Raw genomic sequence first — 19,109 nt, forward strand, 5'->3', positions numbered from 1 at the left:
TAAATCTATGTCAAACATTACAGCATCACAGGTCCTAAACCAGTAACAGATTTAAAACCCCATAGCTAAAATGAACAGCGTGACAGAGGTACATTTAGTGCCTGGTATGCTGTACAGTCCAGGCCTTTAAACATGTTCCTGTTTTCACAAAAACTGTTGAAATTTTCATGACAGGTGTAAAAAAGATTTGTTATGTATTAAATACCACCAAGTATCCTTTGAATGACTGCTTATTTAAGAGCTTATTGGTTTTTCTGACCCACCTGGTACATAAAGATGAACTTAGGTCGATGGGTGAAGCCAGAACTAGCTCAGGTCAAGATGCACTGGTTGTCTTTGGGCTTCATGTGTCCAGTTTCCTGTTCTGATCGGGGTAATAAATGCTAAATATTCTAAAATTGGGGTTTAAATTTCATTAAACCTTAATCAGATAAGAAATAAGCTGATGGTTAACATAACAACCTAAATGTAGACGTCATACCTGTAGATATGCCTTGAAATACAGCTCCTGAAATTTAGAATGCGTGTTTGATCAAGTTATTAGAATGTTAAGATTTTCGGATGTCCTTGGCAGCACAGAGGACACTTGGTTTTTGGCAGCACAGAGGACACTTGGTTTTTGGCAGCACAGAGGACACTTGGTTTTTGGCAGCACAGAGGACACTTGGTTTTTGGCAGCACAGAGGACACTTGATTTTTGGCAGCACAGAGGACACTTGGTTTTTGGCAGCACAGAGGACACTTGGTTTTTGGCAGCACAGAGGACACTCGGTTTTTGGCAGCACAGAGGACACTTGGTTTTTGGATTGGATTTTGATGTGCGGGTTTATGTTACTGTTAAAGCCATGCTTGTTTATTTATTCATTTATTTATTTATTTATTTGCTTGGTATTTTAGGCCGTACTCAACAATATTTCACTTACACGACGGCGCCCGGCATTTTGGCGAGAGAAAGCCGGGCAGAGCCCGGAGGAGACCCACGACCATCCGCATTGTGACACACAGTCTGCTGATGAGGTTGTGTAACATATGTCACACTAACTCCCTAGTGTCACGCTGTCTGTATCTTTACAGGTCCAATGCCGTGACAAAGCTGGGTGTGTACCTGGACCGCGCGCCTACTCTCATCTGGTTAGATTACGTGAACTGCCGTGGATCAGAAAACAACATTGCCCAGTGCCCCAGTTCGCCTTGGGGCGTCAGTTCATGTACCCCTACTCTGGATGTGGGTGTCGTCTGTTCCTCAGGTGTACTATCAATGAATGTATGAATGATTATGTCTTAACGCCACATCAGCAATCTTTCAGCACATCCTGGCTACTCCAGCGATACAACATGCGCCTCACAGAAATAGCAGGCGTAATGTAAATGAATTAAGACGTTGGTGCTAGTTTTTGTGGCTTATTGGCTAGAGCATCTGCCTCGTGTGCAGTAGATCCGGGATTCAAGCGCGGGTAAGACTTTAAAGTCAGTCACCAGAGTCCTGCCTGGCTTGACCTCCGTGGAAGAGGAATAGGCCAAGTAGTGGTCGGTCCGCTGACCTTATAGTGAGACAGCACTAAGGATTTGGATATGTTGTCATTAGGTTCGGCCTTCTACAAGGTCGTGCGCTTGTGATTTAAACGAAAGTAATGATGAAAGCTACGTTAAACCATACCCAAACACATGGACGAACAAGAAATTGCTGTTTTCACAGTTGTTACGAATTTTGATTGGCTGATATCGTCTGATCTTGCTTCTCCTTCGAGTTTTGATTGGCTGAACTCCTCTGACCTTAATCTTCCTCCGATTTTTCATTGGCTGAATTCCTCTGACTTAGCTTCTTCTCCGAGTTTTCATTAGCTGAACTCTTCTGACCTTGCTTCTCTTCTGGGTTTTCATTGGCTGAACTCCTCTGACCTTGCTCCTCTGAACTGCCCATGGCTGCTCCTCTGACCTTGCTCCTCCTCCGAGTTTTCATTGGTTGAACTCCTCTGATCCTGCTCCTCCTCCTTTTCTGCTGTAGATGTAAGGCCAGACAAGTTCTTGTTGTTGGCTGGCAGTAACGGGATCAACCGAATGGACACGCGGAGCTACAGCTATGTCCCCTTGCCACAGGCTCACCACGCCACAGGAACCATCAATCCCGTTGCTATTGACTACGACCCCATAGAAAGCCGAATCTACTGGACAGATGTCAGCAAGAAGCAGATTTTGACTTCCAATCTGGACGGTTCAAATTCGAGAATATTCGTTCAACGAAACTCAAGTGAGTATTGTAGAGGAGTCATTGCGAGATTGTTTTGTCATTTAATGGTATTGACCTTGCGTGAGAAGGCTTTCCAACGTGGGATGATCGTTGGTTTCCACCGGGCTCTGCCCTGATTCATTCCACCATAACATTGGTCGCCGTCTTATAAGTGAAATATCCTTGAGTTCGGCGTAAAATACAAATCGAATAAATGAATAAAATGAAGGCATTGAGAGAGCATCAAAAGACAAAATTGATATTTTTTCGTTGAAAATCTTGGCTAAGACTGTTTACATCACTTTTCAAACGTATCACAAAATCTGTTTTTCAACAGAGAACAAAATCGATAGAGTCAAATGACGTGTCCTGGAGAGAGTAGATTTAGTGGCAGGATGCCACACAGTTGGACATGCATTGTGGGACAATGGCAGTGAGGGCTTCACCGGCATATCAGTTTACATCACATCTCACAACGTTTATATATTCTTCCTGTTTCAGAAGCGGTATTAGACGGTGTAGCCATTGATCCCACCTCCAGGGTTCTATATTTCACGGACAAGGGCAACCAAGAGATCAGTGTTATTACGCTTGATGGATTTGCCGAGAGAACGATCATCGACAATAACCTTCAAAACCCTCGGGCGATCGCACTACACCCTGCTCGTGGGTAAGTCGGACGAGGCGATAAACTGATACAACTTAAACAAACTACTCCTGAGGCAAGGCTCTATGTTATTCACGTTGGCCTGTTGTTCTTGTTGTTGTTGCATAAAACAAATTTTCAAAAATTGGTTTATGCTTGGTTAAGTTGTTATTGTGCTGGGGCTAAAATACAAGTTTCACTGAATTATCTTCTCATTTATGTTCATTCTTGTATCCATGGTAATTTTTAATTTTGAAATGAATTAGCCCATATCTGAGTAGGTGTTATTTATTTTGTTCATATTTGAGTTTAATTAGAATATATCTGTGCTCACCTACCCATATTTGGCTACCCATTTCATCTACAGGATAATGTTTTGGACGGACTGGGGAGACACGGCTAAAATTGAGAGAAGTCAAATGGACGGGATGGACAGGCGGACGATCGTGACAACAGGTTTGAAGTGGCCCAATGGACTGGCTATTGATTATAGAGGTACCACTCTGTTTAGTCTGCAGATTTAGTATTGTATAGTCTTATTTACTCATCACTAAACACTGCTTGGCTGGGTATGAGTGTGACTGGATGTGGTGTCATGTATGGTATCTGTATAGTGTGACTGGATGTGTTGTCATGTCTGGTGTCTGTATAGTGTGACTGGATGTGGTGTCATGTATGGTGTCTGTATAGTGTGACTGGATGTGGTGTCATATCTGGTGTCTGTGTAATGTGATTGAATGGGCGTCACATGTCAGGTGTCAGTATATTCTGGTTGGATGTGGTGTCATACCTCATATCAGTATATTCTGACTGAATTAGGCATCACATGACTAGTGTTAATACACTGTGATTGGAGGCTGCGGCATGTCTGGTGTCAGTACACAGTGATTTGATGTCTGTTGTCTGTATGCTGTTACTGGGTAGGACGTCATAACCACGTATTTATTACGGCGTAAAACACCAGTAGAATACATACGTAAAGTACAACAGTTGCTCTGTAAAGCCTGGTTTCAATGACTGTTGTAAAGTAAACCCCAGGTGTCAAAAAAGACAAAACAAAACATCTGTCAAGTGAAAATTAAATATTAAACTGATGGTTTATATCTTCTAAGTGGGACCGAATCGTGGAAGCGCCTGTGTGCAAAGTTTAAAGTCTGTTGAAGATTGCCTGTCTTCCGCCAATGTGATTTGCATATCGCTACGTCACATGTGGGAATGCTGGTCAGTAGTTTGCTGGAGGTCGGTGGTTTACGCCCAACACTGGAGTTTTCTGTATCCATAAACCTGACCGCTATTGTGTAGGCAACAAACGCTTGAGCATGGTGTTAAACGACAATCAAATGAATGAATGAATGGAACTTGTAGGCAGCCACTTGTATTGGTGTGACGGAGGTACGATGAAGATAGAGTCCACAGATTTTGCGGGCCAAAGTCGGAGAACGATTCTACAGGACCATCATTCTCAGCCATTTGACATCGTCGTAGCCGATTCCTATCTCTACTTCACTGACTGGCAGGCAAAGTGAGTTCAAACCTGAGGCACGCCAGTTATGTGTTTTGTATTCGTACATATGTATGGTTTTTATATGGTTTTTGTATCCTATATGGTTTAATGTGTATTGAAAATATGATACAAAATTGCCGTAATACCTGGAGTGATCACTTGGTTTGCACTGATATGGAAGGTGTTGGTGCGGGGGGAAGGCAATATTTACATCTGGAAATGGAGATGTTCATATACCTGCCAGACGCTGATGCTTTACTTCGCATTAAAGTGGTGTCTTAGAATTGAAATATTCTGGAATACAACGTTAATTAAACCGAAAAATCGTGTCTGTATAAAGTACTTTTTTGGAGTAATTTAATGCCGAGCTGTTTGTATATGTAAATCATATACCTGTTTTGAGATGATTTCAGCGGTATGAAGCACGTCTGAAACGAACAAAACTACTGTACAGCTGCATGGAACGGCTCCGAGATGCAATGTCTAAAGGCATAATCTTTCATTCAGTCGTTCCACCAGTCAATAAAGCTACATTCACCCTAAAACCAGTTAATGTTTTGTCCTAATCACACATACAGCTCTGTAATGAAGGTGAGGACAACCGGTGGAGGTGATCAACCCAAGGTTGCGGTGGGGTCACCCACGTTTGGCAGACTTAACGGACTGGCCTACTACAGAAAAGGTGCAGGAATTAGTGGTAAGTCCTCACTCCAGTGGCCACACGACGGTAGGTTTTTATAGGCCTTAAACATGATAAACTGTTCACATGAAACTTGTTTTATAGGAGCTCATATTTAATTTTCGTGGATGAAATTCTCATCTCTGATCACAAGCGTAAAAAAATAAAAATTGTAAAAAATTCAAAAAAGTTTTTTTTACGAATTCATGTGCAATCATTCTGGTCACTGACAGGTTACATTTGTGTAAAAATATCCAAATGACTTCTGAACCAGACGTTATATTTGACAGATATTCTTCTGAAAATTAAATGTAAATACACGTACTCCATGATGACATCCAAGTTGATATGTTAGGTGTTATATCGTCGTGTAATTGCTGGCATTTTTGCACTAATCATTTGCACTAAAACATTCAGTAACCAGTCAAGAAGACAGTACATGTAAGTTGTATGTTTCTTTTAAATAATCGCGAGTACCCATAGATCGTTTCCAAACAAGTTTAATTGTCTACCTTCAGGTACAACAGGCTGTTCCAACGGCCGAGGTGTCTGTAGTCACCTTTGTATCCCTGGTCCTCGCAGAACAAAGGTGTGTCTGTGTCCAGATAACCTAACACTCCAGCCTGATGGACTCACGTGTGGTACAGGTAAGGCGTTGATCACAATATCAGTTTTGATGATGATGTTTGCTTGTTTGGATGATGTTGGTGTATATTTTCATATATGGTGGCGCAAACAATGTTTGATTAAATAATTGTGCTTAATGTGATGTAGGATATGAATATGTTTGCTTTCAAGATAATGATGAAGATTTTGATAATGAAGTGGTTGTGTTCCAGCTTGTGCCTGGTTGTGTCACAAGTGGTGCCTGGTTGTGTGACAGCTTTTGCCTGGTTGTGTCACAGCCGGTACCTGGTTGTGTGACAGTTGGTGCCTGGTTGTGCCACAGGTGGTGCCTGGTTGTGTAACAGGTGGTGCCTGGTTGTGCCACAGGTGGTGCCTGGTTGTGTCACAACTGGTGCCTGGTTGTGTGACAGCTTTTGCCTGGTTGTGTCACAGCCGGTGCCTGGTTGTGTTGCAGCTGATGCCTGATTGTGTGACAGCTAGTGCCTGGCTGTGTCACAGGTGGTGCCTGGTTGTGTCACAGCTAGTGCCTGGTTGTGTGACAGCTAGTGTCTGGTTGTGCCACAGGTGGTGCCTGGTTGTGTCACAACTGGTGCCTGGTTGTGTGACAGCTTTTGCCTGGTTGTGTCACAGCCTGTGCCTGGTTGTATGACAGCTGGTGCCTGGTTGTGTGACAGCTGGTGCCTGGTTGTGTGACAGCTGGTGCCTGGTTGTGTGACAGCTGGTGCCTGGTTGTGTCACAGGTGGTGCCTGGTTGTGTCACAGGTGGTGCCTGGTTGTGTCACAGGTGGTGCCTGGTTGTGTGACAGCTGGTGCCTGGTTGTGTCACAGGTGGTGCCTGGTTGTGTCACAGGTGGTGCCTGGTTGTGTGACAGCTGGTGCCTGGTTGTGTCACAGGTGGTGCCTGGTTGTGTCACAGGTGGTGCCTTTGCTACTCACACAGCACTGTAAATACCTACGCATTGGAATTCTACACCAACTGGAAACACGATTTTCATATGGCACAAACAGTGCTGACCATGATAGTACACTTTAGAAAGACATTTTAGCCAAATGAATAATGAAATTGTTTGTTTTCTTTCCCTCGTAGATGTACCCTGTCCGCCATTGGAACCCCCTGTTATGGGGGAGTACAACCCAGAAAACTGTACAACGGAAAACTCCACCTCCGGGACGGTTTGTCAAGTGACCTGTAGAGCAGGCTTTTCTCTGACTGGACCTTCGCAGGTCACGTGTCTGGGCAGCGGGCAGTGGAGTCACTTTGGAAGCTCAGTGGTTTGCACAGGTGAACTAGCTCTTGTGGTTTGTCTGTTTTTGAGCGATGACATCATTAACAAGTGACAGACAATTCAGTAAAGCGCCATGGCCTCCCAGACAGATCACAGTTATAGGGTCCTGGGTAGGGTGAGGTCGGAGATAAATATTTTTGATTATCGACAACTTACATACCAGCATGGGACACGATTTGAATACTGATTTCACCCAGTCGCCTAGAACATATTTACAGCATCATTGAAATCTTAACTTCTTCTCTTTGCATGATTCCGTCGTAATTTCGTATTTCATATACTCTTTTTTAGCTCGTTTATGGTTTGTATATAACCTTTTTTTGGGAATTGATCTGGCGATTATTGACCTCGAACGTCCATTTTGGCTGACAGCTGACATACGAACTTCTGTTTCGATGCATAGAGGAGGTTCCAGATTCAGAATCAGATATGGCTGGGTCTGCTGTGGCTCGAAGGGCATGAAGTCTGCCAACTGACTGTCCAAGGGCGGTGGTTTACTCCGACCACTATGGTTTTCACTAACTCTGGCCACTATGGTTTTTATTACTCATAATAATCAAAGACGTACACAACAGAGAGTAAAACCAAAGCAGAGACGACAATCTGTTGTCATACAGATAGTCATACGTAATCAGTGAAATGTGGTCTCTTGTCAGTTTACCTAAGTCACGGTTTTGTTCTAGTTATTCATGTAAACGTCTAAATAGTAGCAAATCACATATCCCTTAGTGCCATGACTGCCCTAGCTTAGGTTAAACTAGAAATACAGTATATATTTACTTTATATATTCTCATGTTTAAGACACTCAGCCTCCAGTGTTAAAGTGTCCAGCAGACATCACGGCTGCAGCGGATAAAGGATCGACCAGCGCAAGAGTGAAATGGACGATCCCCACGGTAAAAGAGAACGGGGACGGTGGGGTACAGATCACACAGAGCATGCACTCTCCCACCAGCCTGACGGAGGGGCGTTACACAGTGTTCGTAACAGCAACGGATGGGCGGGGTTTGTCCGCCTCTTGTACCTTCCGCATCATTGTCACCGGTAAAATGAACTTTCTTGTTCCTCATCGATCATTGTTGTCCTTCAATCATCGTTGTTTTCCTTCAACCATCGTTGTCCTTCAACCATCGTTGTCCTTCAGCCATCATTGTTGTTCTTCAACCATCATTGTTGTCCTTCAACCATCACTGTTGTCCTTCAACCATCATTGTTGTCCTTCAACCATCACTGTTGTCCTTCAACCATCATTGTTGTCCTTCAACCATCATTGTTGTCCTTCAACCATCATTGTTGCTCTTTTACCATCATTGTTGTCCTTCAACCATCACTGTTGTCCTTCAATCATCATTGTAGTCCTTCAACCATCATTGTTGTCCTTCAACCATCACTGTTGTCCTTCAACCATCACTGTTGTCCTTCAACCATCATTGTTGTTCTTCAACCATTATTGTTGTCCTTCAACCATCACTGTTGTCCTTCAACCATCATTGTTCCTCGCTTGGCGTTCAGCATGAAGGGGATAATGCAACGACTGGTTGACCCGTATCAGTATAATGGCTCGGGCGGGGCGGCTTACTTGCCTTCGGTAAGTCGTCTCAGTGATGCAGCACTAAATAAAAGAGCGGTGGAAATCCGTCCTGCAACAAGGAGGCACATTACACGTGCATGCACCCTAATGATTCCTTCGTCGTCATATGACTGAAAAATTGTTGAGTACGACGTTAAACCCCAAGCACTCACTCACTCACTCACTCAACCATCATTGTTGTCCTTCAACCATCACTGTTGTCCTTCAACCATCACTGTTGTCCTTCAACCATCATTGTTGTTCTTCAACCATCATTGTTGTCCTTCAACCATCATTGTTGTTCGTAAACCATCATTGTTGTTCGTAAACCATCATTGTTGTCCTTCAACCATCATTGTTGCCTTCAACCATCACTGTTGTCCTTCAACCATCATTGTTGCCTTCAACCATCACTGTTGTCCTTCAACCATCATTGTTGCTCTTCTACCACCAGTGTTGCCCTTCAACCATCATTGTTGTCCTTCAACCATCATTGTTGTTCTTCAACCATCATTGTTGTTCTTCAACCATCATTGTTGCCCTTCAACCATCATTGTTGCCTTCAACCATCATTGTTGTCCTTCAACCATCACTGTTGTCCTTTAACCATCATTGTTGTCCTTCTACCACCATTGTTGTTCGTCAACCATCATTTTTGTCCTTCAACCATCATTGTTGTCCTTCAAGCATCATTGTTGCCCTTCAACCATCATTGTTGTCCTTCAACCATCACTGTTGTCCTTCAACCATCACTGTTGTCCTTCAACCATCACTGTTGTCCTTCAACCATCACTGTTGTCCTTCAACCATCATTGTTTTCCTTCAACCATCATTGTTGTCCTCCTACCATCATTGTTGTTCGTCAACCATCATTGTTGTCCTTCAACCATCATTGTTGTTCTTCAACCATCACTGTTATCCTTCAACCATCACTGTTGTTCTTCAATCATCATTGTTGTCCTTCAATCATCATTGTTTTTCTTCAACCATCATTGTTGTCCTTCAACCATCATTGTTGCCCTTCAACCATCACTGTTGTCCTTCAACCATCATTGTTGTCCTTCAACCATCACTGTTGCCCTTCAACCATCATTGTTGCTCTTCCACCATCACTGTTGTCCTTTAACCATCACTGTTGTCCTTCAACCCTCTCTGTTTCCCTTCAACCATCACTGTTGCTCTTTTACTATCATTGTTGTCTTTCAAGCATCATTGTTGTCCTTCAACCATCACTGTTATCACAATACAGCTCAAGCAAGTGATTGTTACAAGAAGCTCGGCCAATCTACTTTCTTCGGATAGCCCCCTAGTGGTCTTAGATACCAGCCTCTAACTCCCGGATGATTGCAGGTGTGGAGTCTACAAGCCTTTTTTGTTCAACTCAGCGAGAATGGGATTTCCCCCATTCATATACCCCTAAATAACGTGACATGTTCACTACTGCAACGCCGCCTGGTGGTATTTCGCTACGGAAAGTGGCGTGCCTAATTTACTTCAAAACACATGTATATAAATTATTGTAGTATAATGGAAATAAACCTGACTGACAAGTCACTCACTTATGCTTAATCTTTCGGGATTTCCTTTCAGTAAAACGTTGCCCTCCACTCGCTCTACCAGACAGTGCTAATCTGGCCACACCCATCTGCCCGCTGTATTACGGGTCTACATGCTCTGTCCAGTGTCGCCAAGGTTACAAGCCCGGCGATCAGAAACAACAACAGGTCGTTTGTGACGAATCAGAAGGAGGAGTCATGGGATGGACAACCAATCAGATCTCGTGTACACGTGAGTGACAGATCATAACAGTTGCTTCGTCTATTTTGGGTGAAAGTTTTTTGTGCGCTTCCAAAACGTTAAAAAGTGGGCTTTTAGGTGCAAAAAATCTAGTGACCACAATATGTAGTGACCACAACATCTAGTGACCACAACATCTAGTGACCACAGTAGCTAGTCACCACAACATCTAGTGACCACAGCAATTAGTCACCACAGCAGCTAATCACCACAACAGCTAGTCACCACAACACCTAGTTACCAGAACATCTGGTGACCACAACATCTGGTAAACGCAACAGCTAGTCACCACAGCATCTAGTCACCACAACATCCAGTTACCACAACATCTAGTTACCACAACATCTAGTTACCACAACATCTAGTTACCACAACACCTAGTCACCACAACATCCAGTTACCACAACATCTAGTTACCACAACATCTAGTGACCACAACAGATAGTCACTACACCATCTAATGACCACAACATCTGGTGACCACAGCAGTTAGTCACCACAACATCTAGTGACCACAGCAGATAGACACCACAACATTTAGTGACTACAACATCTGGTGACCGCAACAGCTAATGACCACAACATCTAGTGACTACAACATCTAGCAACCGCAATAGCTAGTCACCACTACATCTATATATCACAACATCTAGTGACCACAGCAGCTAGTCACCACAACATCTAGTTATCACAACATCTGGTTACCACAACACCTAGTGACCACAACAGATAGTCACTACACCATCTAATGACCACAACATCTGGTGACCACAGCAGCTGGTGACCACAACATCTAGTGAACACAAAATCTGGTAACCGCAACAGCTAATGAACACAACATCTAGTGACTACAACATCTAGCAACCGCAACAGCTAGTCACCACAACATCTAGTTATCACAACATCTAGTGACCACAGCAGCTAGTCACCACAACATCTAGTGACTACAGCAGCTGGTGACCACAACATCTAGTGAACACAAAATCTGGTAACCGCAACAGCTAATGAACACAACATCTAGTGACTACAACATCTAGCAACCGCAACAGCTAGTCACCACAACATCTAGTTATCACAACATCTTGTGACCACAGCAGCTAGTCACCACAACATCTGGTGACTACAGCAGCAAGTCATCACAGCAGCTAGTCACCACAACATCTAGTGACTACAGCAGCTAGTGACCACAACATCTAGTGACCACAACATCTGATAATCGCAACAGCTAGTCACCACAACATCTAGTTATCACAACATCTAGTGACCACCGCAGCTAGCCACCACAACATCTAGTGACTACAGCAGCAAGTCACCACAGCAGCTAGTCACCACAACATCTAGTGACTACAACAGCTGGAGACCAGAACATCTAGTGACCACAACATCTGGTAACTGCAACAGCTAATGACCACAACATCTAGTGACTACAACATCTAGCAACCGCAACAGCTAATGACCACAACATCTAGATACCACAACATCTATTGACCTCAGCAGCTAGTCACTACAACATCTAGTCACCACAACATCTAGTGACTACAGCAGCTAATGACCACAACATCTGGTGACCACAGCATCTAGTGACTACAACATCTGGTGACCACAACATTTGGTGATCACAACATCCAGTAACCACAGCAGCTGGTGACTACAACATCTAGTGACCACAACACCTAGTGACCACAACATCTAGTGACCACAGCAGCTAGTGACCACAACATCCATTGACCACAACATCTGGTGACCACAGCATTTAGTGACTACAACATCTAGTGACCACAACATCTAGTGGCCACAGCATCTAGTGACTACAACATCTAGTGACCACAACACCTAATGACCACAACATCTAGTGACCACAGCAGCTAGTGACCACAACATCCATTGACCACAACATCTAATGACCACAATATCTAGTGACCACAACATCTAGTGACCACAGCAGCTAGTGACTACAAAATCTAGTGACTATTACATCTAGTGACCACCACATCTGGTGACCACCAAATCTGGTTACCACTACATCTAGTGGCCACAACATCTAGTGACCACAGCATCTAGTGACCACAACATCTAGTGACCACAACATCTGGTGACTACAACATTTTGTGACCACCGGAGCTAGTGACCACAACATTTAGTGACCACAACATCTAGTGACCACAGCAGCTAGTGACCACAACATCTAGTGACCACAGCAGCTAGTGACTACAAAATCTAGTGACTATTACATCTAGTGACCACCACATCTGGTGACCACCAAATCTGGTTACCACTACATCTAGTGGCCACAACATCTAGTGACCACAGCATCTAGTGACCACAACATCTAGTGACCACAACATCTGGTGACTACAACATTTTGTGACCACCGGAGCTAGTGACCACAACATTTAGTGACCACAACATCTAGTGACCACAGCAGCTAGTGACCACAACATCTAGTGACCACAGCAGCTAGTGACCACAACATCTAGTGACCACAGCAGCTTGTCACCGCAACATCTAGTTTCCACAACAGAAGGCCAGCCTCAGACTGCGAACACCGCATGACTTTCATCAGTAGACAAGCTTCATCTGTGGAGCCCGTAATAAACACGTAGACTTGTTTAGGCTCAGTCTCACTACGTGGTTTTGATTAAAATCATGTACCTAATCTAGATAAAGAGAATGTATGTGTTTAAAGTATTATTAGGGTCAAAAGTCAAGACGGATTGGTTGTGTTTTCCTACATCACTTCCTGCCTCTTCACCGTGACTTCAATGATCTCGGCGTTGTTAAAGATTTTTGTATAAAATTTGCTGTTGGTCAGACCAGTATAGGTATAGACCAACCTTTTTCTGAGGATTAGTCTTTTTTTTTGTTTATTGGTGACGGATGCATAGATTGACTGACCGATGACAGATCGCATATATGGCACATTTGCACCTTATTAGCAAGGCAAACCACAGGCAAACTACAAACCTACCCCAGTCACACCTCTGGCAAACTACAGGTGCATCGCACATCCCTTGCAAACAGCAGGGAAAACACAAGCACACAACAGGCACAGCACAGACACACCACAGGCAAACCAAAAGCACGCCACAGACAAACTAACAGGCAAACAGCAAACACTCCACAGGCATACAACAGGTACACTACAGGCAAACCAGAAACACATCACAGGCAAGCAACGGGCAAAAAACAAGCAAGCCACAGGCAAACCACAGGAAAACCATTGACTTGTGCCACACAGGCAAATAACAGGCTCACCACAGACAAACAACAAGCAAACCACGAGCACATCGCAGGAAAACCACGAGCATGCCACTGGCAAACCTCTAGCACACAACAGACATATCTCTGATTGGATTCCGCTATAGAGCCATAAGCATGATATATTCTAAATAATATGTTACAGCTTAATTAACTTGGATCCACTAGTAAATTCACAGCTGTACGTTTGTGAAACAAAGTCTTCAGTATGATCGTTACATCCATTCAAAACAAGTGACACAAGGAAAATGTCATTACTTTATTGTAATCAGTATTGTTAAGTTACTGAAACACATGCTTCACGTTTCGTGTGACTAATATCAAACTGAAACACTTTAATTAGAATAGAGTTCGATTCTGATTGTGATTGTATCCACTTACAGCGGTTGTTTGCCCTGCGCTGAAAGCCTCTCAGAATGCAGCAGTGACAGGATGTGGCTCACTGCTCATGACAGGAACCGCGTGTATGCAGCAGTGTAACCATGGTTACCGTCAGACAGGCGGGACCGCCTCCCGCATGTGCACCGCGGACGGCTCGTGGACAGGCATCCCCATTGTTTGTGCCATAGGTGAGGTTCACAGACAATGGTTATAAGAAACATTTGGATAGATGTTCCAAGGCTTTTATACAATTCACTTCTCATTATTATATTGTTTCTCAGAACTATTTAGATGGTTTGTATGAATTGGATTTAAGAGTTTTTATGGAAAAGTCGCAAGCCCAGATCCGAAATCGACGTTTAACACAAACCACAAAAGAAGTAAGAATGTAAATAAAGTACGAATTGGGACGGAATAATGCAAAGAGAAACAGTCAGCAGTTTTCATTGTTGACGGAAGTAATGTCCTACGGGAAGGAATGAAATCAATATTCAAGTGGTGTGCTATGCCAGTATTTAAGTTGTCAATAATCCACTGACCGAAGAAATCGGTTTTCTTTGTTTTCTGTATTCCCAGCCCCATCCTGCCCCAGCTTGACCTCACCGGAAAACGGACTGGTATCCTGTCAGGCCCCGTACATTGTCGGGACACTCTGCACTCAGCGATGTAATACCGGCTTCACGGTCGCTAAGGGAACTCTGCTGAGACAGTGTCAGAATGGTGGGACCTGGAGCGGTTCGCCTCTGAGCTGCGCGCAAGGTACGTCTGACTTTAGGCAAGCAGGGAATATTCTGCCACTGAAGTCTTTCATCAGTGACATGGGAAATTGAAAATCCAGATTAATCATTAGGTACACGAACTTGAAGACATGATTTGGTTGCCTTTGAGTCCAGTCACCTGTCTTTCAAAAGTGTGATGCTTTGAATACGTAAAGCTCTTCAAAAAGGGGAACGGCCGGTTCCAAATAGCTCTTTGCTTTGGTTCCTGGTTAGCATATATTGTATCAAATGTGTAACAAAGGATTTTTGCTGACTAGGAAGAATCAAACTCTTAAACTTTGAGGCTTTCTGTGGCCAAGCGCTTTAGATCAGAACAATAACGACAATAATTGACCTCTCAGCAATGAAGTCGCTGTGAGTTAAAGTCAATCTTGTGATGGCTTCCTCGCCAGCCCTACATAGGAAGGTCTGTCAGCAACCTGCGGATTGTGGTGGGTTTTCTCCGAACCCTGCCTGGTTACCTCCCATCATAGCGCTGAGTGAATTATTCTTGAGTATGGCGTATCACTTCAACGGCATAAATAAATAAATAAACCTTGAGAGAGAGAGCGAAAGGATAGGGATCTGACCGGCTCATTCTATTGAAATACTGGCAGCGGGTGTTCAGTAAATGACCAATGGGTTCGCAAGACTTTGCATTTTTCCCTGACTGAGATGCTACTGTTTGTAGCCCCGTAGACATGTGACTTATACATATGGCTGTATTCGTCGTGAACAAATGAACATAGTTTAGTTTACCTCCTTCGCTGTCTATCTTCACCTTGTGTCTATCCGTTTATTAATTGTTATCCTCTTTCAGTGTCCAGTGTCCAGTGTCCAGACCTAAAGCCCCCAGACAATGGACAAATCTCGCGTTGTGTCCCACCATTTAGCTCTGGTGCCCTGTGTGAACAGAGATGTAATGATGGCTTTGTCAAATCAGGGGGCACAACCATCCGTCAGTGTCAGACTGCAGGCTGGAGTGGGTCCCCTTTGGTTTGTGTGAAAGGTTAGTCAGATGAGGGGGCCTCCGTGGCTCCGTCGGTTAACGCGCTAGTGCAGCGTAATGACCCAGGAGCCTCTCATCAATGCGGCCGCTGTGAGCTCAAGTACATCTAATGCTGGCTTCCTCTCCGGACGTACGTGGAAAGGTCTGCCAGCAACCTGCGGATGGTCTTGTCTCAGATGCTCGTATATGAAGTGTAGTCACCTGGTTAAGACCTGCTTTGTGACTACAAATTCATCTTAGGCCTACCGATAGTTATTCTCTGATTTACTCAGTCAACGCGGGGAAAGACCACATAGCTAGCTACATTTCATAGTGACGTATTTAAATTCACTGGCTGGGCTTGACTTGGCTGTAGCATCCTGGGACGAATGGAGTTTTATTAAGCCGGTGATTTATACATGTTAAATTGTTATAGCACACCATTCATTTCTTAGTTCACCATTTCGATGACAGGGCATGGTACTTCATTGAGGCAGCACTCTTAATCAGTCTGCTCTAAGACTGTCTTGCCACAAGGATATCCCGTGCTGATAAGAATGATACTAACTCCGAATAAAGAGTTACACACAAATAAATGTACATGCAGCAGAATTCGCTTTTCAGTCATTTTTTAGCCTATCTGAAGTTGAGAGTATTTCTCGTGCTACTTTACAGCTCCTACTTGCCCACAGTTGCAAGCTCCTGCCAATGGCAGTGTCGTGGGTTGCCCTCTGACCTCTCCAGTGGGCGGGTTCTGTGTCCAGTCCTGTAAACATGGATACAAGATGAGTGGCGGGTCTCCGGTGAGACAGTGTCAGAAAGATGGCAGCTGGAGTGGTCAGATGATCTTCTGCACCTGGTGTAAGTCTTGTAACTTTGGACAAAAATTTTGTAAAAACAAATCACAATTCTGATTTCGGAGTTAAGTTTGAATGTTCGACTTGGAAATACGGTCCAAAATTCAAACGTGAGAAGCGACAACCCAAAAGTGATTTTCAATACGAATTGTCATGTTTTTGAGTTTTCGACCATTGCACTTTAGCCTTTACGCGTTGTCGACCTTATATTTATGACCATAGATTCTGAATTCGTCTTATGATCTACCATACGTCAAGTTCACAAAGCTCCTGAAACTATTATTTCCTCAGATTTTGAAAACTCCTTGAGACAATTGTTACTCTTGTTTTTAACTGACAATTACCTGGTGATTGTTGATCGTGGACTTATTAGAGGAGGGGATGATTTGTAGTATAAACAAGTCTTAACGCCATGCATTGTTTTTTTGTGAAACCCCAAAGTCTAAATTTCCAGACCCATATTTGTCGTCTCCAGATAACACAACCAACACGGCTGGGAAGACTCAGCGTCAGACCGGAAGTCGCCCGACCCCACGGAACGCCGGGACCGGGGGAGGGACAGGGCCAGCCATCATTGTCCTAGGGGTCTTTGTGGGATTCCTTATACTGGCGGCGGTCGTCGTTGGGGTGATAGTGGCGCGCAAGAAAGGGTGAGGACGGTAGTCACTACGCAGAACATGTTTTTGTTTTTCTTTGTACTTTTTTTATGTTTTTGTTAATACTTTTCTCTTTACTTTTCCGATTTTGACTAACCTTTCATACTGTGTTTTGATTGTCATATTTCCTGATAAATAACGATGTATTTTATCATATAGTTATAGTAAAACAGGGCTGGTATCTGAAGATTAAATAAACCAGGTTCCATCTATCAGTCCTTTCGTCCGTCTGTCCGTCCGTTAAACTCTCCGACCGTTCTCCCTCCCTCATTCTCTCCGTTCGTCCATCAACCTCTCCGTCCGTCCGTCCCTCAATCTCTCCTTCCGTACGTCTGTCCCTCAATCTCCATCCATCCGTCAATCTCTCTGTCCGTCCGTCCCCAATCTCTCCGTCCGTATGTCCCTCCGTCACTCAATCGCTCCGTCCATATGTTTGTCCTTCAGTCTCTCCGTCCGTCTCTCAATCTCTCCGTCCGTCCGTCCGTCAATCTCTCTGGTAGTCCATCCCTCATACTGTCCGTCCGTATGTCTTTCAGTCTTCTATCTCTCCGTTCGTATGTCCGTCCGTCTGTCCCTCAATCACGCCGTCTGTTCCTCAACGTCGCCGTCGGTATGTCTGTCCGTCTGTCCGTTCCTCAATCTCTCCCTCCCTATATATGTCCATCCGTCCCTCAGTCTCTCCGTCCGTATGTCCATCCGTCCCTCAATCTCTCCGTCCGTCTGTTTGTCCCTCAATCTCTCCGTGCGTCCGTCAATCTCTCTGTCCGTCCGTCTTTCAATCTCTCCCTCCTTACGTCCTCACATCCGTCCCTCAGTCTCTCCATATGCCCGTCCATCTATCCTTCATCTTCTCTCCTTCCGTATGTCCTTCCGTCCCTCCCTCAGGATCTCCGTATGTGCGTCCGTCCGTCTGTCCCTCAATCTCTCTGCCAATATGTCTGTCCGTCTGTCCCTCAGTCTCTCCGTATGTCCGTTGTGGTTTTACAAGCTGTATCTCCAAAATGGCTTTATTGACTTTTTCAGCAGGTAACTGAAACGTGTTCATAAGGTTTGTCTTTGTCACTATCTTGGTTTGTTTTTCTCATGTCTCATGTTTGGCTAATCGATCTCTATGTTCGGCAGTCTGCTCCTTTGCTCTCTCTTACTCGTGTACTCTATTCCGAGCTGTCTTTCCACAACTGCAGACCATATTAACATGAAACTGGTTTGAATATCTACATGTAGCTTATATATTGTCATGGTTGTCTTATAGGCTACTGTCTGTTATTTTCCACGAAATCGACATGTTCATAGATGTACGTAGGGAAGAAAACCAAATGTGCTTTATTTTCATTTCCTCTTTTGTCTTAAGTGCAACGAATAGCAGTGGACTGGGCGAAAATGATGTGAATACAGTCATGTACTTAAATGTGGAAAAATGAGAGAAAACAGTTAAAGCTTTAATGCATGAATGAATCCGTTTCAGAGCTTTGAATACCGATGTTCCGAGCAGGAGACGAAGGAAAACGTACGAACTGAGACCAACAGAAACTTACGACGACCACAGTGTGCTTGACCAGGGTCCAGGGTTGATCAACCCAATGTATGGGGATGGGGATGGAGACGGGGAGGGGGTGGGGCTGTAACTAAGGGGTTCAACGTGTGGCTATAACTAAGGGGTGGGACTGAAACAAGCTGCCGGAATTAGGCAAAGGCTCAGCGTATTACTGTAATTGTGGGGTGGGATAGATACAGGAGATCTGGGTAGGGTTGATGCTAAGGGTTCAGACTGATAAATGAGTGGAGGAGGTGGCTGTACCTAAAGTACACGACGGTTTGTATTGAATGAAAAAACAAATCTGACCAAGTTTGAGGTGACCATTGCTTTAGTGCGG

General features: G+C 44.1%; 1 pseudogene; it reads left to right on the plus strand.

Moving 5' to 3' along the window:
• The window catches only part of LOC135481047 (deleted in malignant brain tumors 1 protein-like), a 70,157-nt pseudogene extending 51,297 nt beyond the window's left edge, over nucleotides 1–18,860 (plus strand).
• The last annotated feature ends 249 nt before the right edge of the window (nucleotides 18,861–19,109 follow it).

Source organism: Liolophura sinensis, chromosome 13 (genome assembly GCF_032854445.1).
Source record: "Liolophura sinensis isolate JHLJ2023 chromosome 13, CUHK_Ljap_v2, whole genome shotgun sequence".
Taxonomy (NCBI): domain Eukaryota; kingdom Metazoa; phylum Mollusca; class Polyplacophora; order Chitonida; family Chitonidae; genus Liolophura; species Liolophura sinensis.